Source organism: Pseudophryne corroboree, chromosome 5, assembly GCF_028390025.1.
Source record: "Pseudophryne corroboree isolate aPseCor3 chromosome 5, aPseCor3.hap2, whole genome shotgun sequence".
Lineage (NCBI taxonomy): Eukaryota > Metazoa > Chordata > Amphibia > Anura > Myobatrachidae > Pseudophryne > Pseudophryne corroboree.
In genome coordinates, this window is record NC_086448.1 from 545394520 (window position 1) to 545420756 (window position 26237).

Here is a 26237-nt window from a genome sequence, read left to right on the forward strand (position 1 = left end):
GAATACTGCTGACAGTGCTATCACATGATTTTCCGCCCAGCGAAGAATCCTTGCAGCTTCTGCCATTGCCCTCCTGCTTCTTGTGCAACCCTGTCTGTTTACGTGGGTGACTGCCGTGATGTTGTCCGACTGGATCAACACCGGCTGACCTTGAAGCAGAGGTCTTGCTAAGCTTAGAGCATTGTAAATGTCCCTTAGCTTCAGGATATTTATGTGAAGTGATGTCTCCAGGCTTGACCATAAGCCCTGGATATTCCTTCCCTGTGTGACTGCTCCCCAGCCTCGCAGGCTGGCATCCGTGGTCACCAGGACCCAGTCCTGAATGCCTAATCTGCGGCCCTCTAGAAGATGAGCACTCTGCAACCACCACAGGAGGGACACCCTTGTCCTTGGTGACAGGGTTATCCGCTGATGCATCTGAAGATGCGACCCGGACCATTTGTCCAGCAGGTCCCACTGGTGCGTGGAATCTGTCGAATGGGATTGCTTCGTAGGAAGCCACCATTTTACCCAGAACCCTTGTGCATTGATGCACTGAGACTTGGCTCGGTTTTAGGAGGTTCCTGACTAGCTCGTATAACTCCCTGGCTTTCTCCTCCGGGAGAAACACCTTTTTCTGGACTGTGTCCAGGATCATCCCTAGGAACAGAAGACACGTCGTCGGAACCAGGTGCGATTTTGGAATATTGAGAATCCAATCGTGCTGCCGCAACACTACCTGAGATAGTGCTACACCGACCTCCAACTGTTCCCTGGATCTTACCCTTATCAGGGAATTGTCCAAGTAAGGGATAACTAAAATTCACTTCCTTCGAAGGAATATCATAATTTCGGCCATTACCTTGGTAAAGACCCGGGGTGCCGTGGACCATCCATACGGCAGCGTCTGAACTGATAGTGACAGTTCTGTACCATAAACCTGAGGTACCCTTGGTGAGAAGGGTAAATTTTGACATGAAGGTAAGCATCCTTGATGTCCCGAGACATCATGTAGTCCCCTTCTTCCAGGTTCGCAATCACTGCTCTGAGTGACTCAATCTTGAATTTGAACCTCTGTATGTAAGTGTTCAAAGATTTTAGATTTAGAATCGGTCTCACCGAGCCGTCCGGCTTCGGTACCACAACAGTGTGGAATAATACCCCGTTCCCTGTTGCAGGAGGGGTATCTTGATTATCACCTGCTGGGAATACAGCTTGTGAATGGCTTCCAAAACTGTCTCCCTGTCAGAAGGAGACATCGGTAAAGCCGACTTTAGGAAACGGCGAGGGGGAGACATCTCGAATTCTAATTTGTACCCCTGAGCTATCACCTGAAGGATCCAGGGGTCTACTTGCGAGTGAGCCCACTGCGCGCTGAAATTCATTGAGACGGGTCCCCCACCGTGCCTGATTCTGCTTGTAAAGCCCCAGCGTATACTGAGGGCTTGGCAGAGGCGGGAGAGGGTTTCTGTTCCTGGGAACTGGCTGATTTCTGCAGCCTTTTTCCTCTCCCTCTGTCACGGGGCAGAAATGAGGAACCTTTTGCCCGCTTGTCCACGAAAAGACTGCGCCTGATAATACGGCGTCTTCTCATGTTGAGAGGCGACCTGGGGTACAAACGTGGAATTCCCAGCTGTTGCCGTGGCCACCAGGTCTGAAAGACCGACCCCAAATAACTCCTCCCTTAATAAAGCAATACTTCCAAATGCCGTTTGGAATACGCATCACCTGACCACTGACGTGTCCATAACCCTCTACTGGTAGAAATGGACAACGCGCTTAGACTTGATGCCAGTCGGCAAATATTCCGCTGTGCATCACGCATATATAAAAATGCATCTTTTAAATGCTCTATAGGCAAAAATATACTGTCCCTATCTAGGGTATCAATATTTTCAGTCAGGGAATCCGACCACGCCAACCCAGCACTGCACATCCAGGCTGAGGTGATTGCTGGTCGCAGTATAACACCAGTATGTGTGTAAATACCTTTTAGGATACCCTCCTGCTTTCTATCAGCAGGATCCTTAAGGGCGGCCATCTCAGGCGAAGGTAGAGCCCTTACAAGCGTGTGAGCGCTTTATCCCCCCTAGGGGGTGTTTCCCAACGCACCCTAACCTCTGGCGGGAAAGGATATAATGCCAATAACATTTTAGAAATTATCCGTTGTTATCGGGGGAAACCCACGCATCATCACACACCTCATTTAATTTCTCAGATTCAGGAAAACTACAGGTAGTTTTTCCTCACCGAACATAATACCCCTTTTTTTGGTGGTACTCGTATTATCAGAAATGTGTAAAACATTTTTCATTGCCTCAATCATGTAACGTGTGGCTCTACTGGAAGTCACATTCGTCTCTTCACCGTCGACACTGGAGTCAGTATCCGTGTCGGCGTCTATAGCTGCCATCTGAGGTAACGGGCGCTTTAGAGCCCCTGACGGCCTATGAGACGTCTGGACAGGCACAAGCTGAGTAGCCGGCTGTCTCATGTCAACCACTGTCTTTTATACAGAGCTGACACTGTCACGTAATTCCTTCCAACAGTTCATCCACTCAGGTGTCGACCCCCTAGGGGGTGACATCACTATTACAGGCAATCTGCTCCGTCTCCACATAATTTTTCTCCTCATACATGTCGACACAAAAGCACCGACATACAGCACACACACAGGGAATGCTCTGATAGAGGACAGGACCCCACTAGCCCTTTGGGGAGACAGAGGGAGAGTTTGCCAGCACACACCAGAGCGCTATATATATACAGGGATAACCTTATATAAGTGTTTTTCCCCTTATAGCTGCTGTATAGTTAATACTGCGCCTAATTAGTGCCCCCCTCTCTTTTTTTAACCCTTTCTGTAGTGTAGTGACTGCAGGGGAGAGACAGGGAGCTTCCCTCCAACGGAGCTGTGAGGGAAAATGGCGCCAGTGTGCTGAGGAGATAGGCTCCGCTCCTTTTTCGCGGACTTTTCTCCTGCTTTTTTATGGATTCTGGCAGGGGTTAAATGCATCCATATAGCCCAGGAGCTATATGTGATGCATTTTTTTTGCCATCCAAGGTGTTTTTATTGCGTCTCAGGGCGCCCCCCCCAGCGCCCTGCACCCTCAGTGACCGAAGTGTGAAGTGTGCTGAGAGCAATGGCGCACAGCTGCAGTGCTGTGCGCTACCTTGTTGAAGACAGGACGTCTTCTGCCGCCGATTTTCCGGACCTCTTCTGCCTTCTGGCTCTGTAAGGGGGCCGGCGGCGCGGCTCTGGGACCCATCCAAGCTGGGCCTGTGATCGTCCCTCTGGAGCTAATGTCCAGTAGCCTAAGAAGCCCAATCCACTCTGCACGCAGGTGAGTTCGCTTCTTCTCCCCTTAGTCCCTCGATGCAGTGAGCCTGTTGCCAGCAGGTCTCACTGAAAATAAAAAACCTAATCTAAAACTTTCACTAAGAAGCTCAGGAGAGCCCCTAGTGTGCACCCTTCTCGTTCGGGCACAGAGATCTAACTGAGGCTTGGAGGAGGGTCATAGGGGGAGGAGCCAGTGCACACCAGATAGTCCTAAAGCTTTCTTTAGATGTGCCCAGTCTCCTGCGGAGCCGCTATTCCCCATGGTCCTTACGGAGTCCCCAGCATCCACTTAGGACGTTAGAGAAAATAAGATTTTACTCACCGGTAAATCTATTTCTCGTAGTCCGTAGTGGATGCTGGGGACTCCGTAAGGACCATGGGGAATAGACGGGCTCCGCAGGAGACTGGGCACTCTAAGAAATAATTAGTACTAATGGTGTGCACTGGCTCCTCCCTCTATGCCCCTCCTCCAGACCTCAGTTAAGGAAACTGTGCCCGGAAGAGCTGACATTACAAGGAAAGGATTTTGGAATCCAGGGTAAGACTCATACCAGCCACACCAATCACACCGTACAACTTGTGATAACATATCCAGTTAACAGTATGAACAACAAACGAGCATCACTCAACGGATGCCACATAACATAACCCTTTATTAAGCAATAACTATATACACGTATTGCAGAAAGTCCACACTTGGGACGGGCGCCCAGCATCCACTACGTACTACGAGAAAAATAAGAATTTACTTACCGATAATTCTATTTCTCGTAGTCCGTAGTGGATGCTGGGGACTCCGTAAGCACTATGGGGGATAGCGGCTCCGCAGGAGACTGGGCACAAAAGTAAAGCTTTAGAACTACCTGGTGTGCACTGGCTCCTCCCCCTATGACCCTCCTCCAAGCCTCAGGATACTGTGCCCGGACGAGCGTACACAATAAGGAAGGATTTTGAATCCCGGGTAAGACTCATACCAGCCACACCAATCACACCATATAACTTGTGATCTAAACCCAGTTAACAGCATGATAACAGAGGAGCCTCTAGAAAAGATGGCTCACTACAGCAATAACCCGATTTTTTGGTAACAATAACTATGTACCAGTATTGCAGACAATCCGCACTTGGGATGGGCGCCCAGCATCCACTACGGACTACGAGAAATAGAATTATCGGTAAGTAAATTCTTATTTTCTCTGACGTCCTAGTGGATGCTGGGGACTCCGTAAGGACCATGGGGATTATACCAAAGCTCCCAAACGGGCGGGAGAGTGCAGATGACTCTGCAGCACCAAATGAGAGAACTCCAGGTCCTCCTCAGCCAGGGTATCAAATTTGTAGAATTTTACAAACGTATTTGCTCCTGACCAAGTAGCTGCTCGGCAAAGTTGTAAAGCCGAGACCCCTCGGGCAGCCGCCCAAGATGAGCCCACCTTCCTTGTGGAATGGGCTTTTACAGATTTTGGCTGTGGCAGGCCTGCCACAGAATGTGCAAGCTGAATTGTACTACAAATCCAACAAGCAATAGTCTGCTTAGAAGCAGGAGCACCCAGCTTGTTGGGTGCATACAGAATAAACAACGAGTCAGATTTTCTGACTCCAGCCGTCCTGGAAACCTATATTTCCAGGGCCCTGACAACGTCTAGCAACTTGGAGTCCTCCAAGTCCCTAGTAGCCGCAGGCACCACAATAGGTTGATTCAGGTGAAAACGCTGAAAACCACCTTAGGGAGAAACTGAGGACAAGTCCTCAATTCCGCCCTGTCCGAATGGAAAATCAGATGAGGGCTTTTACAGGATAAAGCCGCCAATTCTGACACGCACCTGGCCCAGGCCAGGGCCAACAGCATGACCACTTTCCATGTGAGATATGTTAACTCCACATATTTAAGTGGTTCAAACCAATGTGACTTTTGGAACCCAAAAACTACATTTAGATCCCAAGGTGCCACTGGAGGCACAAAAGGAGGCTGTATATACAGTACCCCTTTCACAACGTCTGAACTTCAGGGACTGAAGCTAGTTCTTTTTGGAAGAAAATTGACAGGGCCGAAATTTGAACCTTAATGGGCCCCCATTTCAGGCCCATAGACACTCCTGTTTGCAGGAAATGTAGGAATCGACCTTGAAAATTCCTCCGTCGGGGCCTTACTGGCCTCGCACCACGCAACATATTTTCGCCAAATGCGGTGATAATGTTTTGCGGTTATATCTTTCCTGGCTTTGATCAGGATAGGAATGACTTCATCCGGAATGCCTTTCTCCTTCAGGATCCGGCGTTCAACCGCCATGCCGTCAAACGCAGCCGCGGTAAGTCTTGGAACAGACAGGGTCCCTGCTGGAGCAGGTCCCTTCTTAGAGGTAGAGGCCACGGATCCTCCGTGAGCATCTCTTGAAGTTCCGGTTACCAAGTCCTTCTTGGCCAATCCGGAGCCACGAATATAGTGCTTACTCCTCTCCATCTTATAATTCTCAGTACCTTGGGTATGAGAGGCAGAGGAGGGAACACATACACTGACTGGTACACCCACTGTGTTACCAGAGCGTCTAAAGCTATTGCCTGAGGGTCCCTTGACCTGGCGCAATACTTGTCGAGTTTTATAAACATGTGGAAGACTTCTGGGTGAAGTCCCCACTCTCCCGGGTGGGGGTCGTGTCTGCTGAGGAAGTCTGCTTCCCAGTTGTCCACTCCCGGAATGAATACTGCTGACAGTGCTATCACATGATTTTCCGCCCAGCGAAGAATCCTTGCAGCTTCTGCCTTGCCCTCCTGCTTCTTGTGTCACCCTGTCTGTTTACGTGGGTGACTGCCGTGATGTTGTCCGAATGGATCAACTCCGGGTGACCTTGAAGCAGAGGTCTTGCTGAGCTTAGAGCATTGTAAATGGCCCTTTGCTTCAGGATATTTATGTGAAGTGATGTCTCCAGGCTTGACCATAAGCTCTGGAAATTCCTTCCCTGTGTGACTGCTCCCCAGCCTCGCAGGCTGGCATCCGTGGTCACCAGGACCCAGTCCTGAATGTCGAATCTGCGGCCCTCTAGAAGATGAGCACTCTGCAACCACCACAGGAGAGACACCCTTGTGCTTGGTGACAGGGTTATCCGCTGATGCATCTGAAGATGCGACCCGGACCATTTGTCCAGCAGGTCCCACTGGAAAGTTCTTGCGTGGAATCTGCCGAATGGGATTGCTTCGTAGGAAGCCACCATTTTTCCCAGAACCCTTTCATTGATGTACTGAGACTTGGCTCGGTTATAGGAGGTTCCCGACTAGCTCGGATAACTCCTTGACTTTCTCCTCCGGGAGAAACACCTTTTTTCTGGACTGTGTCCAGGATCATCCCTAGGAACAGAAGACGAGTCGTCGGAAACAGCTGCGATTTTGGAATATTGAGAATCCAATCGCGCTGCCGCAACACTACCTGAGATAGTGCTACACCGACCTCCAACTGTTCCCTGGATCTTACCCTTATCAGGGAATCGTCCAATTAAGGGATAACTAAAATTCCCTTCCTTCGAAAGAGTATCACCATTTCGGCCATTACCTTGGTAAAGACCCGGGGTGCCGTGGACCATCCATACGGCAGCGTCTGAAACTGATAGTGACAGTTCTGTACCACAAACCTGAGGTACCCTTGGTGAGAAGGGTAAATTGGGACATGAAGGTAAGCATCCTTGATGTCCCGAGACCTCATGTAGTCCCCTTCTTCCAGGTTCGCAATCACTGCTCTGAGTGACTCAATCTTGAATTTGAACCTCCGTATGTAAGTGTTCAAGATTTTAGATTTAGAATCGGTCTCACCGAGCCGTCCGGCTTCGGTACCACAACAGTGTGGAATAATACCCCGTTCCCTGTTGCAGGAGGGGTACCTTGATTATCACCTGCTGGGAATACAGCTTGTGAATGGCTTCCAAAACTGCCTCCCTGTCAGAGGGAGACATCGGTAAAGCCGACTTTAGGAAACGGCGAGGGGGAGACGTCTCGAATTCCAATTTGTACCCCTGAGATATCACCTGAAGGATCCAGGGGTCTAATTGCGAGTGAGCCCACTGCGCGCTGAAATTCATTGAGACGGGCCCCCACCGTGCCTGATTCTGCTTGTAAAGCCCCAGCGTCATACTGAGGGCTTGGCAGAGGCGGGAGAGGGCTTCTGTTCCTGGGAACTGGCTGATTTCTGCAGCCTTTTTCCTCTCCCTCTGTCACGGGGCAGAAATGAGGAACCTTTTGCCCGCTTGCCCACGAAAGGACTGCGCCTGATAATACGGCGTCTTCTTATGTTGAGAGGCGACCTGGGGTACAAACGTGGATTTCCCAGCTGTTGCCGTGGCCACCAGGTCTGAAAGACCGACCCCAAATAACTCCTCCCCTTCTTCCAAATGCCGTTTGGAATCCGCATCACCTGACCACTGTCGTGTCCATAACCCTCTACTGGCAGAAATGGACAACGCACTTAGACTTGATGCCAGTCGGCAAATATTCCGCTGTGCATCACGCATATATAGAAATGCATCTTTTAAATGCTCTATAGGCAATAATATACTGTCCCTATCTAGGGTATCAATATTTTCAGTCAGGGAATCCGACCACGCCAAACCAGCACTGCACATCCAGGCTGAGGCGATTGCTGGTCGCAGTATAACACCAGTATGTGTGTAAATACATTTTAGGATACCCTCCTGCTTTCTATCAGCAGGATCCTTAAGGGCGGCCATCTCAGGAGAGGGTAGAGCCCTTGTTCTTACAAGCGTGTGAGCGCTTTATCCACCCTAGGGGGTGTTTCCCAACGCACCCTAACCTCTGGCGGGAAAGGATATAATGCCAATAACATTTTAGAAATTATCAGTTGTTATCGGGGGAAACCCACGCATCATCACACACCTCATTTAATTTCTCAGATTCAGGAAAACTACAGGTAGTTTTTCCTCACCGAACATAATACCCCTTTTTGGTGGTACTCGTATTATCAGAAATGTGTAAAACATTTTTCATTGCCTCAATCATGTAACGTGTGGCCCTACTGGAAGTCACATTTGTCTCTTCACCGTCGACACTGGAGTCAGTATCCGCGTCGGCGTCTATATCTGCCATCTGAGGTAACGGGCGCTTTAGAGCCCCTGACGGCCTATGAGACGTCTGGACAGGCACAAGCTGAGTAGCCGGCTGTCTCATGTCAACCACTGTCTTTTATACAGAGCTGACACTGTCACGTAATTCCTTCCAACAGTTCATCCACTCAGGTGTCGACCCCCTAGGGGGTGACATCACTATTACAGGCAATCTGCTCAGTCTGCACATCATTTTTCTCCTCATACATGTCGACACAAACGTACCGACACACAGCACACACACAGGGAATGCTCTGATAGAGGACAGGACCCCACTAGCCCTTTGGGGAGACAGAGGGAGAGTTTTCCAGCACACACCAGAGCGCTATATATATATACAGGGATAACCTTATATAAGTGTTTTTCCCCTTATAGCTGCTGTATTTTTTATACTGCGCGTAATTAGTGCCCCCCTCTCTTTTTTAACCCTTTCTGTAGTGTAGTGACTGCAGGGGAGAGCCAGGGAGCTTCCCTCCAACGGAGCTGTGAGGGAAAATGGCGCCAGTGTGCTGAGGAGATAAGGCAGCCGAGAAGGGGGCGGAGCCTATCTCCCGTTTTTCTGTGTATTCTGGCAGGGGTTAAATTCATCCATATAGCCCAGGAGCTATATGTGATGCATTTTTTGCCATCCAAGGTGTTTTTATTGCGTCTCAGGGCGCCCCCCCCCAGCGCCCTGCACCCTCAGTGACCGGAGTGTGAAGTGTGCTGAGAGCAATGGCGCACAGCTGCAGTGCTGTGCGCTACCTTGTTGAAGACAGGACGTCTTCTGCCGCCGATTTTCCGGACCTCTTCTGTCTTCTGGCTCTGTAAGGGGGCCGGCGGCGCGGCTCTGGGACCTATCCATGGCTGGGCCTGTGATCGGTCCCTCTGGAGCTAATGTCCAGTAGCCTAAGAAGCCCAATCCACTCTGCACGCAGATGAGTTCGCTTCTTCTCCCCTTAGTCCCTCGATGCAGTGAGCCCGTTGCCAGCAGGTCTCACTGAAGATAAAAAACCTAAAACTAAACTTTTCACTAAGCAGCTCAGGAGAGCCAACTAGTGTGCACCCTTCTCGTTCGGGCACAAAAATCTAACTGAGGCTTGGAGGAGGGTCATAGGGGGAGGAGCCAGTGCACACCAGGTAGTTCTAAAGCTTTACTTTTGTGCCCAGTCTCCTGCGGAGCCGCTATCCCCCATGGTCCTTACGGAGTCCCCAGCATCCACTAGGACGTCAGAGAAATAAGAATTTACTCACCGGTAATTCTATTTCTCGTAGTCCGTAGTGGATGCTGGGTACTCCGTAAGGACCATGGGGAATATACGGGCTCCGCAGGAGACTGGGCACTCTAAAAGAAAGATTAGGTACTCTCTGGTGTGCACTGGCTCCTCCCTCTATGCCCCTCCTCCAGACCTCAGTTAGGGAAACTGTGCCCGGAAGAGCTGACACTACAAGGAAAGGATTTAGAATCCAGGGTAAGACTCATACCAGCCACACCAATCACACCGTACAACTCGTGATAACTATACCCAGTTAACAGTATGAATAACAACTGAGCCTCACTGAACAGATGGCTCATAACAATAACCCTTTAGTTAAGCAATAACTATATACAAGTATTGCAGAAAATCCGCACTTGGGACGGGCTCCCAGCATCCACTACGGACTACGAGAAATAGAATTACCGGTGAGTAAATTCTTATTTTCTCTGACGTCCTAGTGGATGCTGGGTACTCCGTAAGGACCATGGGGATTATACCAAAGCTCCCAAACGGGCGGGAGAGTGCGGATGACTCTGCAGCACCCAGCTTGTTGGGTGCATGCAGGATAAACAGCGAGTCAGTATTTCTGACTCTAGCCGTCCTGGAAACATAGATTTTCAGGGCCCGGACTACATCCAGCAACTTGGAGGCCTCCAAGTCCCGAGTAGCCGCAGGCACCACAATAGGTTGGTTCAAATGAAACGCTGATACCACCTTAGGGAGAAATTGGGGACGAATCCTCAATTCTGCCCTGTCCATATGGAAGATCAGATAAGGGCTTTTACATGACAAAGCCGCCAATTCTGACACACGCCTGGCCGAAGCCAAGGCCAAAAATATATGACCACTTTCCACGTGAGATACTTCAACTCCACGGTCTGAAGTGGCTCAAAACAATGTGATATTAGGAAATCCAACACTACGTTGAGATCCCAAGGTGCCACTGGAGGCACAAAAGGGCTGAACATACAGCACTCCCTTAACAACGTCTGAACTTCAGGCAGCGTCTTTCCTAGCCTTTAACAGCGTAGGAATCACTTCATCTGGAACGCCCTTTTCCGTTAGGATCCGGCGTTCAACCGCCAAGCCTTCAAACGCAGCCGCGGTAAGTCTTGGAACAGACAGGCCCCTGCAGTAACAGGTCCTGTCTGAGAGACAGAGGCCATGGGTCCTCCGAGATCATTTCTTGTAGTTCTGGGTACCAAGTTCTTCTTGGCTAATCCGGAAATACGAGTATAGTTCATACTCCTCTCTTACTTACTATCCTCAGTACCTTGGGTATGAGAGGAAGAGGAGGGAACACATAAACCGACTGGTACACCCACGGTGTCACTAGTGCGTCCACAGCTATCGCCTGAGGGTCTCTTGACCTGGCGCAATACTTTTTTAGCATTTTGTTGAGGCGGGACGCCATCATGTCCACCTGTGGCCGTTCCCAACGGTTCACAATCTGCGTGAAGACTTCTGGATGAAGTCCCCACTCTCCCGGGTGGAGGTTGTGCCTACTGAGGAAGTCTGCTTCCTAGTTTTCTACACCCGGAATGAACACTGCTGACAGTGTTAGCACGTGATACTCCGCCCATCGGAGAATCCTTGTGGCTACTGCCAACGCCATCCTGCTTCTTGTGCCGCCTTGTCGGTTTACATGGGCGACAGCCGTGATGTTGTCTGACTGAATCAGCACCGGCTGGTTTTGAAGCAGGGGTTCTGCTTGACTTAGGGCATTGTAAATGGCCCTTAGGTCCAGAATAATAAGAATTTACTTACCGATAATTCTATTTCTCGGAGTCCGTAGTGGATGCTGGGGTTCCTGAAAGGACCATGGGGAATAGCGGCTCCGCAGGAGACAGGGCACAAAAAGTAAAGCTTTTCCAGATCAGGTGGTGTGCACTGGCTCCTCCCCCTATGACCCTCCTCCAGACTCCAGTTAGGTACTGTGCCCGGACGAGCGTACACAATAAGGGAGGATTTTGAATCCCGGGTAAGACTCATACCAGCCACACCAATCACACCGTACAACTTGTGATCTAAACCCAGTTAACAGTATGATAACAGAGGAGCCTCTGAAAGATGGCTCCCTAAACAATAACTCGAATTAGTTAACAATAACTATGTACAAGTATTGCAGATAATCCGCACTTGGGATGGGCGCCCAGCATCCACTACGGACTCCGAGAAATAGAATTATCGGTAAGTAAATTCTTATTTTCTCTATCGTCCTAGTGGATGCTGGGGTTCCTGAAAGGACCATGGGGATTATACCAAAGCTCCCAAACGGGCGGGAGAGTGCGGATGACTCTGCAGCACCGAATGAGAGAACTCCAGGTCCTCTTTTGCCAGGGTATCAAATTTGTAGAATTTTACAAACGTGTTCTCCCCTGACCACGTAGCTGCTCGGCAGAGTTGTAATGCCGAGACCCCTCGGGCAGCCGCCCAAGATGAGCCCACCTTCCTTGTGGAATGGGCCTTAACAGATTTAGGCTGTGGCAGGCCTGCCACAGAATGTGCAAGTTGAATTGTGTTACAAATCCAACGAGCAATCGACTGCTTAGAAGCAGGCGCACCCAACTTGTTGGGTGCATACAGTATAAACAGCGAGTCAGATTTTCTGACTCCAGCCGTCCTTGAAATGTATATTTTTAAAGCTCTGACAACGTCCAACAACTTGGAGTCCTCCAAGTCGCTTGTAGCCGCAGGCACTACAATAGGCTGGTTCAGGTGAAACGCTGATACCACCTTAGGGAGAAAATGCGGACGCGTCCGCAGCTCTGCCCTATCCGAATGGAAAATTAAATAAGGGCTTTTATAAGATAAAGCCGCCATTTCAGATACTCTCCTGGCGGAAGCCAGGGCCAGTAACATAGTCACTTTCCATGTGAGATATATCAAATCCACATTTTTTAGTGGTTCAAACCAATGGGATTTGAGGAAATCTAAAACTACATTTAGATCCCACGGTGCCACCGGAGGCACCACAGGAGGCTGTATATGCAGTACTCCTTTGACAAAAGTCTGGACCTCAGGGACTGAGGCCAATTCTTTTTGGAAGAATATTGACAGGGCCGAAATTTGAACCTTAATAGATCCCAATTTGAGACCCATAGACAATCCTGATTGCAGGAAATGTAGGAAACGACCCAGTTGAAATTCCTCCGTCGGAGCACTCCGATCCTCGCACCACGCAACATATTTCCGCCAAATGCGGTGATAATGCTTCGCGGTGACTTCCTTTCTTGCCTTAATCAAGGTAGGAATGACTTCTTCTGGAATGCCTTTTCCTTTTAGGATCTGGCGTTCAACCGCCATGCCGTCAAACGCAGCCGCGGTAAGTCTTGAAAGAGGCAGGGACCCTGTTGAAGCAGGTCCCTTCTCAGAGGTAGAGGCCACGGATCGTCCGTGACAATCTCTTGAAGTTCCGGATACCAAGACCTTCTTGGCCAATCCGGAGCCACTAGTATCGTTCTTACTCCGCTTTGCCGTATGATTCTCAATACCTTTGGTATGAGAGGCAGAGGAGGAAACACATACACCGACTGGTACACCCAAGGTGTTACCAGCGCGTCCACAGCTATTGCCTGCGGATCTCTTGACCTGGCGCAATGTCTGCTGAGGAAGTCTGCTTCCCAGTTGTCCACGCCCGGGATGAACACTGCTGACAGTGCTATCACGTGATTCTCCGCCCAGCGAAGGATCCTGGCAGCTTCTGCCATTGCACTCCTGCTTCTTGTGCCGCCCTGTCTGTTTACATGGGCGACTGCCGTGATGTTGTCCGACTGGATCAACACCGGTCTTCCTTGAAGCAGAGGTTCCGCCTGGCTTAGAGCATTGTAGATTGCTCTTAGTTCCAGAATGTTTATGTGAAGAGACTTTTCCAGGCTCGACCACACTCCCTGGAAGTTTCTTCCTTGTGTGACTGCTCCCCAGCCTCTCAGGCTGGCGTCCGTGGTCACCAGGATCCAATCCTGTATGCCGAATCTGCGGCCCTCCAATAGATGAGCCCTCTGCAACCACCACAGAAGAGATACCCTTGTCCTTGGAGACAGGGTTATCCGCAGGTGCATCTGAAGATGCGACCCTGACCATTTGTCCAACAGATCCCTTTGGAAAATTCTTGCATGGAATCTGCCGAATGGAATTGCTTCGTAAGAAGCCACCATTTTTCCCAGGACTCTTGTGCATTGATGTACAGACACCTTTCCTGGTTTTAGGAGGTTCCTGACCAGGTCGGATAACTCCTTGGCTTTTTCCTCGGGAAGAAAAACTTTTTTCTGAACCGTGTCCAGAATCATCCCTAGGAACAGCAGACGAGTTGTCGGCATTAATTGGGATTTTGGAATATTCAGAATCCATCCGTGCTGCTTTAGCACCTCTTGAGATAGTGCTAATCCCATCTCTAGCTGTTCTCTGGACCTTGCCCTTATTAGGAGATCGTCCAAGTATGGGATAATTAATACGCCTTTTCTTCGAAGAAGAATCATCATCTCGGCCATTACCTTTGTAAAGACCCGAGGTGCCGTGGACAAACCAAACGGCAGCGTCTGAAACTGATAGTGACAGTTTTGTACAAGGAACCTGAGGTACCCCTGGTGTGAGGGGTAAATTGGAACGTGGAGATACGCATCCTTGATGTCCAAGGATACCATAAAGTCCCCTTCTTCCAGGTTCGCTATCACTGCTCTGAGTGACTCCATCTTGAACTTGAACTTCTTTATGTACAGGTTCAAGGACTTCAGATTTAGAATAGGCCTTACCGAGCCATCCGGCTTCGGTACCACAAATAGAGTGGAATAATACCCCTTCCCTTGTTGTAGAAGAGGTACCTTGACTATCACCTGCTGAGAGTACAGCTTGTGAATGGCTTCCAAAACCGTCTCCCTTTCGGAGGGGGACGTTGGTAAAGCAGACTTCAGGAAACGGCGAGGTGGATCTGTCTCTAATTCCAACCTGTACCCCTGAGATATTATCTGCAGGATCCAGGGATCTACCTGCGAGTGAGCCCACTGCGCGCTGTAATTTATGAGACGACCGCCCACCGTCCCCGAGTCCGCTTGAGAAGCCCCAGCGTCATGCTGAGGCTTTTGTAGAAGCCGGGGAGGGCTTCTGTTCCTGGGAAGGAGCTGCCTGTTGCTGTCTCTTCCCTCGACCTCTGCCTCGTGGCAGATATGAATAGCCCTTTGCTCTCTTATTTTTAAAGGAACGAAAGGGCTGCGGTTGAAAAGTCGGTGCCTTTTTCTGTTGGGGAGTGACTTGAGGTAGAAAGGTGGATTTCCCGGCTGTAGCCGTGGCCACCAAATCTGACAGACCGACTCCAAATAACTCCTCCCCTTTATACGGCAAAAACTTCCATATGCCGTTTTGAATCCGCATCGCCTGTCCACTGTCGCGTCCATAAAGCTCTTCTGGCCGAAATGGACATAGCACTTACCCGTGATGCCAGTGTGCAGATATCCCTCTGTGCATCACGCATATAAAGAAATGCATCCTTTATTTGTTCTAACGACAGTAAAATATTGTCCCTGTCCAGGGTATCAATATTTTCAATCAGGGACTCTGACCAAACTACCCCAGCACTGCACATCCAGGCAGTCGCTATAGCTGGTCGTAGTATAACACCTGCATGTGTGTATATACTTTTTTGGATATTTTCCATCCTCCTATCTGATGGATCTTTAAGTGCGGCCGTCTCAGGAGAGGGTAACGCCACTTGTTTAGATAAGCGTGTTAGCGCCTTGTCCACCCTAGGAGGTGTTTCCCAGCGCTCCCTAACCTCTGGCGGGAAAGGGTATAATGCCAATAATTTCTTTGAAATTATCAGCTTTTTATCAGGGGCAACCCACGCTTCATCACACACGTTATTTAATTCTTCTGATTCAGGAAAAACTATAGGTAGTTTTTTCACACCCCACATAATACCCTGTTTAGTGGTACCTGTAGTATCAGCTAAATGTAACGCCTCCTTCATTGCCAAAATCATATAACGTGTGGCCCTACTGGAAAATACGGTTGATTCGTCACCGTCACCACTGGAATCAGTGCCTGTGTCTGGGTCTGTGTCGACCGACTGAGGCAAAGGGCGTTTCACAGCCCCTGACGGTGTTTGAGGCGCCTGGACAGGCACTAATTGATTGTCCGGCCGCCTCATGTCGTCAAACGACTGCTTAAGCGAGTTGACGCTATCCCGTAATTCCACAAATAAAGGCATCCATTCTGGTGTCGACCCCCTAGGAGGTGACATCCCCATATTTGGCAATTGCTCCGCCTCCACACCAATATCGTCCTCATACATGTCGACACACACGTACCGACACACAGCAGACACACAGGGAATGCTCTACACGAAGACAGGACCCACTAGCCCTTTGGGGAGACAGAGGGAGAGTCTGCCAGCACACACCAAAAAAGCGCTATATATGACAGGGATAGCCTTATAATAAGTGCTCCCTTATAGCTGCTTTATATATATCAAAATATTGCCATTAAATTTGCCCCCCCTCTCTGTTTTACCCTGTTTCTGTAGTGCAGTGCAGGGGAGAGACCTGGGAGCCGTCCTGACCAGCGGAGCTGTGAGAGGAAATGGCGCCGTGTGCTGAGGAGATAGGCCCCGCCCCTTTTCCGGCGGGCTCGTCTCCCGCTATTTTGTGAATCCAGGCAGGGGTTAAATATCTCCATATAGCCTCTGGGGGCTATATGTGAGGTATTTTTAGCCTTTTAATAGGTTTTCATTTGCCTCCCAGGGCGCCCCTCCCCAGCGCCCTGCACCCTCAGTGACTGCGTGTGAAGTGTGCTGAGAGGAAAATGGCGCACAGCTGCAGTGCTGTGCGCTACCTTTAGAAGACTGCAGGAGTCTTCAGCCGCCGATTCTGGACCTCTTCTTACTTCAGCATCTGCAAGGGGGCCGGCGGCGCGGCTCCGGTGACCATCCAGGCTGTACCTGTGATCGTCCCTCTGGAGCTGATGTCCAGTAGCCAAGAAGCCAATCCATCCTGCACGCAGGTGAGTTCACTTCTTCTCCCCTCTGTCCCTCGTTGCAGTGATCCTGTTGCCAGCATGAATCACTGTAAAATAAAAAACCTAAGCTAAACTTTCTCTAAGCAGCTCTTTATGAGAGCCACCTAGAATTGCACCCTTCTCGGCCGGGCACAAAAATCTAACTTGAGTCTGGAGGAGGGTCATAGGGGGAGGAGCCAGTGCACACCACCTGATCTGGAAAAGCTTTACTTTTTGTGCCCTGTCTCCTGCGGAGCCGCTATTCCCCATGGTCCTTTCAGGAACCCCAGCATCCACTAGGACGATAGAGAAATTTATGTGTAGGGAAGTCTCCTGACTCGACCATTGTCCTTGGAAGTTTCTTCCCTGAGTGACTGCTCCCCCACCTCAGAGGCTTGCATCCGTGGTCACCAGGACCCAGTCCTGAGTGCCGAATCTGCGGCCCTCGAGAAGATGAGCACTCTGCAGCCACCACAGCAGAGACACCCTGGCCCTCGGGGACAGGGTGATCAGCCGATGCATCTGAAGCTGCGATCCACACTTGTCTAACAGGTCCCACTGAAAGTTCCTTGCATGGAACCTGCCGAATGGAATTGCTTCGTAAGAAGCCACCATCTTTCCCAGGACTCGCGTGCAGTGATGCACCGACACCTTTTTTGGTTTCAGGAGATCCCTGACCAGAGATGACAATTCCTGGGCCTTCTCCACTGGGAGAAACACTTTCTTCTGTTCTGTGTCCAGAATCATGCCCAAGAACAGCAGGCACGTCGCAGGAATCAGCTGCGACTTTGGGATATTTAGAATCCAGCCGTGTTGTTGCAGCACTTCCCGAGATCGTGCTACGCTGGCTAACAACTGCTCCTTGGACCTCGCTTTTATAAGGAGATCGTCCAAGTACGAGATAATTATAACTCCCTTCTTCCGAAGGAGTATCATCATTTCGGCCATTACCTTGGTAAATACCCTCGGTGCCGTGGACAGACCAAACGGCAACGTCTGGAATTGGTAATGACAATCCTGTACCACAAACCTGAGGTACTCCTGGTGAGGTGGGTAAATGTGGACATGCAGGTAGGCATCCTTGATGTCCAGCGACACCATAAAATCCCCCTCTTCCAGGCTTGCGATAACCGCCCTGAGCGATTCCATTTTGAACTTGAACCTTCTTATATAAGTGTTCAAGGATTTTAAATTTAGAATGGGTCTCACCGAACCGTCTGGTTTCGGTACCACAAACATTGTGGAATAGTAACCCCTTCCCTGTTGAAGGAGGGGAACCTTGATTATCACCTGCTGGAGGTACAGATTGTGAATAGCCGCCAGTACTACCTCCCTTTCCTTGGGAGCAGATGGCAAGGCCGATTTGAGGTAACGGCGAGGGGGAGTTGCCTCGAACTCCAGCTTGTATCCCTGAGATACCACTTGTAGGACCCAGGGATCCACCTGTGAGCGAACCCACCGGTCGCTGAAGTTCCGGAGACGCGCCCCCACCGCACCTGGCTCCACCTCTGGAGCCCCAGCATCATGCGGTGGATTTAGTGGAAGCAGGGGAGGATTTTTGTTCCTGGGAACTGGCTGTCTGATGCAGCTTCTTTCCTCTTCCCCTGCCTCTGGGCAGAAAGGATGCGCCTCTGACACGCTTGCCTTTCTGAGGCCGAAAGGACTGTACTTGATAATACGGTGCTTTCTTAGGCTGTGAGGGAACGGGAGGTAAAAAAGTCGACTTCCCAGCTGTCGCTGTGGAAACAAGGTCCGAGAGACCGTCCCCAACAATTCCTCACCCTTATAAGGCAAAACCTCCATGTGCCTTTTAGAGTCGGCATCACCTGTCCACTGCCGAGTCCATAATACTCTCCTGGCAGAAACGGACATCGCATTTATTCTGGATGCCAGTCGGCAAATGTCCCTCTGTGCATCCCTCATATATAGGACTACATCCTTAATATGCTCTATAGTTAGCAAAATAGTATCCCTGTCGAGGGTATCAATGTTGTCTGACAGGGTATCAGACCATGCTGCTGCAGCACTACACATCCATGCCGAAGCAATTGCAGGTCTCAGTATAGTACCTGAGTGTGTATATACAGACTTCAGGATAGCCTCCTGCTTTCTATCTGCAGGCTCCTTTAAGGCGGCCGTATCCTGAGGGGGCAGTGCCACCTTTTTAGATAAACGTGTGAGCGCCTTGTCCACCCTAGGGGATGTTTCCCAACGTAACCTATCCGTTGGCGGGAAAGGGTACGCCGTCAGTAACCTCTTAGAAATTACTAGTTTCTTATCAGGGGAACACCACGCTTCTTCACACAGTTCATTCAACTCATCAGATGGGGGAAAAGTCACTGGCTGCTTTTTCTCCCCAAACATAATACCCTTTTTTGTGGTAACCGGGTTTATGTCAGCAATGTGTAAAACATCTTTCATAGTCGTAATCATACAACGGATGGCCCTTGTGGACTGTACATTTATCTCATCCTCGTCGACACTGGAGTCAGACTCCGTGTCGACATCTGTGTCTGCCATCTGAGTCAGCAGGCGTTTTTGAGCCCCTGATGGCCTCTGAGACGCCTGGGCAGGTGCGGGCTGAGATGCCGACTGTCCCATGGCTATCACGTCGTCAAACCTTTTATGTAAGGAGTTGACACTGTCGGTTAAAACCTTCCACATATCCATCCACTCCGGTGTCGGCCCCGCAGGGGCCGACCTCACGCTTATCGGCTCCTGCTCCGCCTCCACGTAACCCTCCTCATCAAACATGTCGACACAGCCGTACCGACACACCGCACACACACAGGGAATGCTCTGACTGAGGACAGGACCCCACAAAGTCCTTTGGGGAGACAGAGAGAGAGTATGCCAGCACACACCACAGCGCTATATAATCAGGGATTTACACTAACAAAAGCGATTTTCCCTATAGCTGCTTTCATATATAGTTTGCGCCTAAATTTAGTGCCTCCCCTCTCTTTTTTACCCTTGATGCCTGGAAACTGCAGGGGAGAGCCTGGGGGCTGTCTTCCAGCGGAGCTGTGAAGAGAAAATGGCGCCGGTGTGCTGAGGAAGATAGCCCCGCCCCCTTCTCGGCGGACTTCTCCCGCTTTTTTATCTGTATAATGGCGGGGGATTATGCACATATACATCTTAAAAGCTGTATTATGTGTCAATTAGCCATGTAAGGTACTCTAATTGCTGCCCAGGACGCCCCCCCCCCCAGCGCCCTGCACCCATCAGTGACCGGAGTGTGTGGTGTGCATAGGGAGCAATGGCGCACAGCTGCAGTGCTGTGCGCTACCTTAATGAAGACCGAAGTCTTCAGCCGCCGATTTTCAGGATTCTCTTCTGTCTTCTGGCTCTGCAAGGGGGACGGCGGCGCGGCTCCGGGACCGGACGATCGAGGTCGGGCCCTGTGTTCGATCCCTCTGGAGCTAATGGTGTCCAGTAGCCTTAAAAGCCCAAGCTAGCTGCAAGCAGGTAGGTTCGCTTCTCTCCCCTCACTCCCTCGTAGCAGTGAGTCTGTTTCCAGCAGATCTCACTGAAAATAAAAAACCTAACAAATACTTTCTTTTTCTAGAAGCTCAGGAGAGCCCCTAGTGTGCAACCAGCTCGGGCCGGGCACAGATTCTAACTGAGGTCTGGAGGAGGGGCATAGAGGGAGGAGCCAGTGCACACCAGATAGTACCTAATCTTTCTTTTAGAGTGCCCAGTCTCCTGCGGAGCCCGTCTATTCCCCATGGTCCTTACAGAGTACCCAGCATCCACTAGGACGTCAGAGAAATAGATTTACCGGTGAGTAAAATCTTATTTTCTCTAACGTCCTAGTGGATGCTGGGGACTCCGTAAGGACCATGGGGATTATACCAAAGCTCTCAAACGGGCGGGAGAGTGCGGATGACTCTGCAGCACCGAATGGGCAAACACAAGGTCCCCCTCAGCCAGGGTATCAAACTTGTAGAATTTTGCAAAGGTGTTTGAACCCGACCAAGTAGCAGCTCGGCAAAGCTGTAAGCTGTAATGCCGAGACCCCTCGGGCAGCCGCCCAAGAAGAGCCCACTTTCCTTGTGGAATGGGCTTTTACTGATTTTGGATGCGGTAAGCCAGCCGCAGAATGAGCCTGCTGGATCGTGTTACAAATCCAGTGAGCAATAGTCTGCTTTGAAGCTGGAGCACCCAGCTTGTTGGATGCATACAGGATAAACAGCGAGTCAGTTTTTCTGATTCCAGCCGTTCTGGCTACACAAATCTTCAAAGCCCTGACCACATCAAGCAACTTGGAATCCTCCAAGTCACGAGTAGCCGCAGGCACCACAATAGGTTGGTTCAAATGAAAGGATGACACCACCTTCGGCAGAAACTGCGGACGAGTCCGTAATTCTGCCCTGTCCATATGGAAAACCAGATAGGGGCTTTTACATGACAAAGCCGCCAATTCTGACACACACCTAGCCGAAGCTAAGGCCAATAGCATGACCACTTTCCACGTGAGATACTTTAGCTCCACGGTCTTAAGTGGCTCAAACCAGTGGGATTTCAGGAAACCCAACATCACGTTGAGATCCCAAGGTGCCACTGGTGGCACAAAAGGGGGCTGAATATGTAGCACTCCCTTAACAAACGTCTGAACCTCAGGAAGAGAAGCCAGTTCTTTTTGAAAGAAAATGGATAGGGCTGAAATCTGGACCTTTATGGACCCCAATTTTAAGCCCATAGTCACTCCTGATTGTAGGAAGTGCAGGAACCAGCCCAGCTGGAATTCCTCTGTAGGGGCCTTCATGGCCTCACACCAAGCAACATATTTTCGCCATATACGGTGATAGTGCTTTGCTGTCACGTCCTTCCTAGCCTTTATTAGCGTAGGAATAACTTCATCCGGAATGCCTTTTTCCGCTAGGATCCGGCGTTCAACCGCCATGCCGTCAAACGCAGCCGCGGTAAGTCTTGGAACAGACAGGGTCCCTGTTGCAACAGGTCCTATCTGAGAGGCAGAGGCCATGGGTCCTCTGTGAGCATTTCTTGCAGTTCCGGGTACCAAGTCCTTCTTGGCCAATCCGGAACAATGAGTATTGTTCTCACTCCTCTTTTTCTTACGATTCTCAGCACCTTGGGTATGAGAGGAAGAGGAGGAAACACATAGACCGACTGGAACACCCACGGTGTTACTAGTGCGTCCACAGCTATCGCCTGAGGGTCCCTTGACCTGGCGCAATACCTTTTTAGCTTTTTGTTGAGGCGGGACGCCATCATGTCCACCTGTGGCAGTTCCCATCGATTTGCAATCTGCGTGAAGACTTCTTGATGAAGTCCCCACTCTCCCGGGTGGAGGTCGTGCCTGCTGAGGAAGTCTGCTTCCCAGTTGTCCACTCCCGGAATGAACACTGCTGACAGTGCTTGCACGTGATTCTCTGCCCAACGAAGAATCCTGGTGGCTTCCGCCATTGCCACCCTGCTTCTTGTGCTGCCCTGGCGGTTTACATGGGCCACTGCGGTGATGTTGTCTGTCTGAATCAGCACCGGTTGGTTTCGAAGCATAGGCCCCGCTTGACTCAGGGCGTTGTATATGGCCCTTAGTTCCAGGATATTGATGTGCAGACAAGCCTCCTGACTTGACCACAGCCCTTGGAAGTTTCTTCCCTGAGTGACTGCCCCCCATCCTCGGAGGCTTGCATCCGTGGTCACCAGGACCCAGTCCTGTATGCCGAACCTGCGGGCCTCGAGAAGGTGAGCACTCTGCAGCCACCACAGAAGAGACACCCTGGCCCTGGGGGATCGGGTGATCAGCCGATGCATCTGAAGATGCGATCCGGACCACTTGTCCAACAGATCCCACTGAAAGATCCTCGCATGGAACCTGCTGAAGGGAATGGCTTCGTATGACGCCACCATCTTTCCCAGGACTCGCGTGCAGTGATGCACCGACACCTGTTTTGGTTTTAGGAGGTCTCTGACCAGAGTCACGAGCTCCTGAGCCTTCTCCGCCGGGAGAAACACCTTCTTCTGGTCTGTGTCCAGAATCATGCCCAGGAAGGGCAGACGCGTCGTAGGAATCAGCTGTGACTTTGGAATATTCCGAATTCAGCCGTGCTGTTGCAACACTTCCTGAGAGTGTGCTACGCTGATCAGCAACTGCTCCCTGGACCTCGCCTTTATGAGGAGATCGTCCAAGTATGGGATAATTGTAACTCCTTGCTTTCGAAGGAGCACCATCATTTCCGCCATTACCTTGGTAAATATTTTCGGTGCCGTGGACAGGTCAAACGGCAACGTCTGGAATTGGTAATGACAGTCCTGTACCACAAACCTGAGGTACTCCTGATGAGGTGGATAAATGGGGACATGCAAGTAAACATCCTTGATGTCCAGAGACACCATAAAATCCCCCTCTTCCAGGCTTGCAATGACCGCTCTGAGCGATTCCATTTTGAACTTGAATTTCTTCAGATAAATGTTCAGGGATTTTAAATTCAAAATGGGTCCGACTGAACCGTCCGGTTTCGGTACCACAAACATTGTGGAATAGTAACCCCTTCCCTCTTGAAGGAGGGGAACCTTTACCACCACCTGCTGGAGATATAACTTGTGAATTGCCGCTAACACTACCTCCCTTTCCCTGGGGGAAGCTGGCAGGGCCGATTTTAGGAAACGGTGAGGGGGCATCACTTCGATTTCCAGCTTGTATCCCTGAGACACAATCTGTATAGCCCAGGGATCCACCTGTGAACGAACCCACTGGTGGCTGAAATTTCGGAGACGCGCCCCCACCGCTCCTGGCTCCACCTGTGGAGCCCCAGCGTCATGTGGTGGATTTAGTGGAAGCCGGGGAGGACTTCTGTTCCTGGGAACTAGCTGTATGGTGCAGATTCTTTCCTCTACCCCTGCCTCTGGCAAGAAAGGATGCACCTCTGACTTTCTTGCTTTTTTGTGATCGAAAGGACTGCATTTGGTAATACGGTGCTTTCTTAGGCTGTGAGGGAATATATGGCAAAAAATTTGACTTCCCAGCCGTAGCTGTGGAAACTAGGTCCGAGAGACCGTCCCCAAACAATTCCTCACACTTATAAGGTAAAACCTCCATGTGTTTTTTAGAGTCGGCATCACCTGTCCATGGCCGAGTCCACAGGACCCTTCTGGCAGAAATCGACATTGCGTTTATTCTAGAGCCCAGTAGGCAAATGTCCCTCTGGGCATCCCTCATATATAGGACAGCGTCTTTGATATGCCCCAGGGTCAGGAAAATAGACTCCCTGTCCATGGTATCTATTTCCTCAGACAGAGTATCTGTCCATGCTGCTACAGCACTACACATCCAGGCCGAAGCAATTGCTGGCCTCAGCAGAGTACCGGAATGTGCATAAACAGACCTCAGGATACCTTCCTGCTTCCTATCCGCAGGATCCTTTAGGGCGGCCGTATCCTGTGACGGCAGGGCCACCTTCTTGTATAAGCGTGTCAACGCTTTGTCTTCCCTAGGGGAGGATTCCCAGCGTAACCTGTCCGTTGGCGGGAAAGGATACGCCATAAGTAATCTTTTGGAAATCAGCACTTTCCTATCAGGAGAATCCCACGCTTTTTCACATAATTCATTTAATTCATGTGAAGGGGGAAAAGTCACCTCTTGCTTTTTCTCCCCAAACATATAAACCCTCTTGTCAGGGACAGGGTTTTCCTCTGATATATGCAACACATCCTTCATTGCTATAATCATGTAGCGGATGGCTTTAGCCATTTTAGGCTGCAAGTTTGCCTCATCGCCATCGACACTGGAGTCAGAATCCGTGTCGATATCTGTGTCAACAATTTGGGATAGTGGGCGCTTTTGAGACCCTGCCGGCCTCTGAGCTGTAGGATCAGGCATGGGTTGAGACCCTGACTGTCCCAAGGCTTCAGCTTTATCCAACCTTTTATGCAAGGAGTTTACATTATCATTTAACACCTTCCACATATCCATCCAATCAGGTGTCGGCGCCGTCGGCTGAGACACCCCATTCATCTGCACCTGTTCTGCCTCCACGTAGCCTTCCTCGTCAAACATGTCGACACAATCGTACCGACACACCGCACACACACAGGGGATGCTCTAATTGAGGACAGGACCCCCACAAGGCCTTTTGGGGAGACAGAGAGAGAGTATGCCAGCACACACCCCAGCGCTATATAACCCAGGGATTACACAGTAACTTAGTGTTTACCCAGTAGCTGCTGTATAACTGATTTATGCGCCTAAATTTATGTGCCCCCCCTCTCTTTTTACCCTCTTTCTACCTGGAGACTGCAGGGGAGAGCCTGGGGAGCTTCCTCTCAGCGGAGCTGTGGAGAGAAAATGGCGCTGGTGAGTGCTGAGGAAGAAGCCCCGCCCCCTCAGCGGCAGGCTTCTGTCCCGCTTTCTGTGTAAAAATAATGGCGGGGGCTCATACATATATACAGTGCCCAGCTGTATATATGTGACTTTTGCCAAGAGGTATCATAATTGCTGCCCAGGGCGCCCCCCTCTGCGCCCTACAGTGACCGGAGTGTGTGGGTAGTGTGGGAGCAATGGCGCACAGCTGCAGTGCTGTGCGCTACCTCATGTGAAGGCAGGAGTCTTCTGCCGCCGATTTCGATGTCTTCTTGCTTCTGCCGGCTTCTGTCTTCTGGCTCTGCGAGGGGGACGGCGGCGCGGCTCCGGGAACGGACGACCAAGGTTAAGATCCTGTGTTTGAACCATCTGGAGCTAATGGTGTCCAGTAGCCTAAGAAGCGCAACCTAGCCGCAGTTAGTAGGTTTGCTTCTCTCCCCTCAGTCCCACGTAGCAGAGAGTCTGTTGCCAGCAGAAGCTTTCTGAAAATAAAAAAACCTAACTAAAATACTTTCTTATCAGCAAGCTCAGGAGAGCTCACTAAAAGCACCCAGCTCTGTCCGGGCACAGATTCTAACTGAGGTCTGGAGGAGGGGCATAGAGGGAGGAGCCAGTGCACACCATTAGTACTAATTCTTTCTTAGAGTGCCCAGTCTCCTGCGGAGCCCGTCTATTCCCCATGGTCCTTACGGAGTCCCCAGCATCCACTAGGACTTTAGAGAAAAATAAATAAATAATGCTGAGGTGTGCATAGCACTCCATGATGTGCAGGCTGCCACTACGATTTTCAGCACCAAAATATCCTCTCTCTCCATGGGGTTGATCCTATTATCAGCAAAGTGCGATATGCCGTTGCCGCAACATTTTGATGCACCCTTTGCAGCCTGGTTTCAGGCTGAATTTGCACAAAATTGCTCAAAGCCCATGGGGCAGCTAGCACTTTTGTGTGAATTCGGGCTGCCGGGATGATTTGCACCCGCAAAATAATCGCGGCTAATGGAAGTCATAGGCCCTACACACTGGCCGACATCACTGCACGATATGAACGATCTCGTTCATTAATGAACGAGATAACGTTCATGTCGTGCAGTGTGGAGGCACCAGCGATGAACAATGCGCGGCCCCGCGCTCGTTCATCGCTGGTGCCCCGTCGGCTGTGCATGCAGGCCAATATGGACGATCTCGTCCATATTTGCCTGCAGTTCTATGGAGCCGGGTGACGGGGGAGTGAAGTAACTCCCCCCGTCACTGGGTCGCCCGTA

The 26237-nt window shown here is 50.5% G+C and overlaps 1 long non-coding RNA gene across 1 annotated transcript in view; it reads right to left on the reverse strand.

The window, feature by feature from the left end:
• The window catches only part of LOC134928015 (uncharacterized), a 133289-nt gene that overhangs the window by 105945 nt on the left and 1107 nt on the right, over positions 1-26237 (reverse strand). The gene's annotated exons all lie outside the window — the stretch shown is intronic.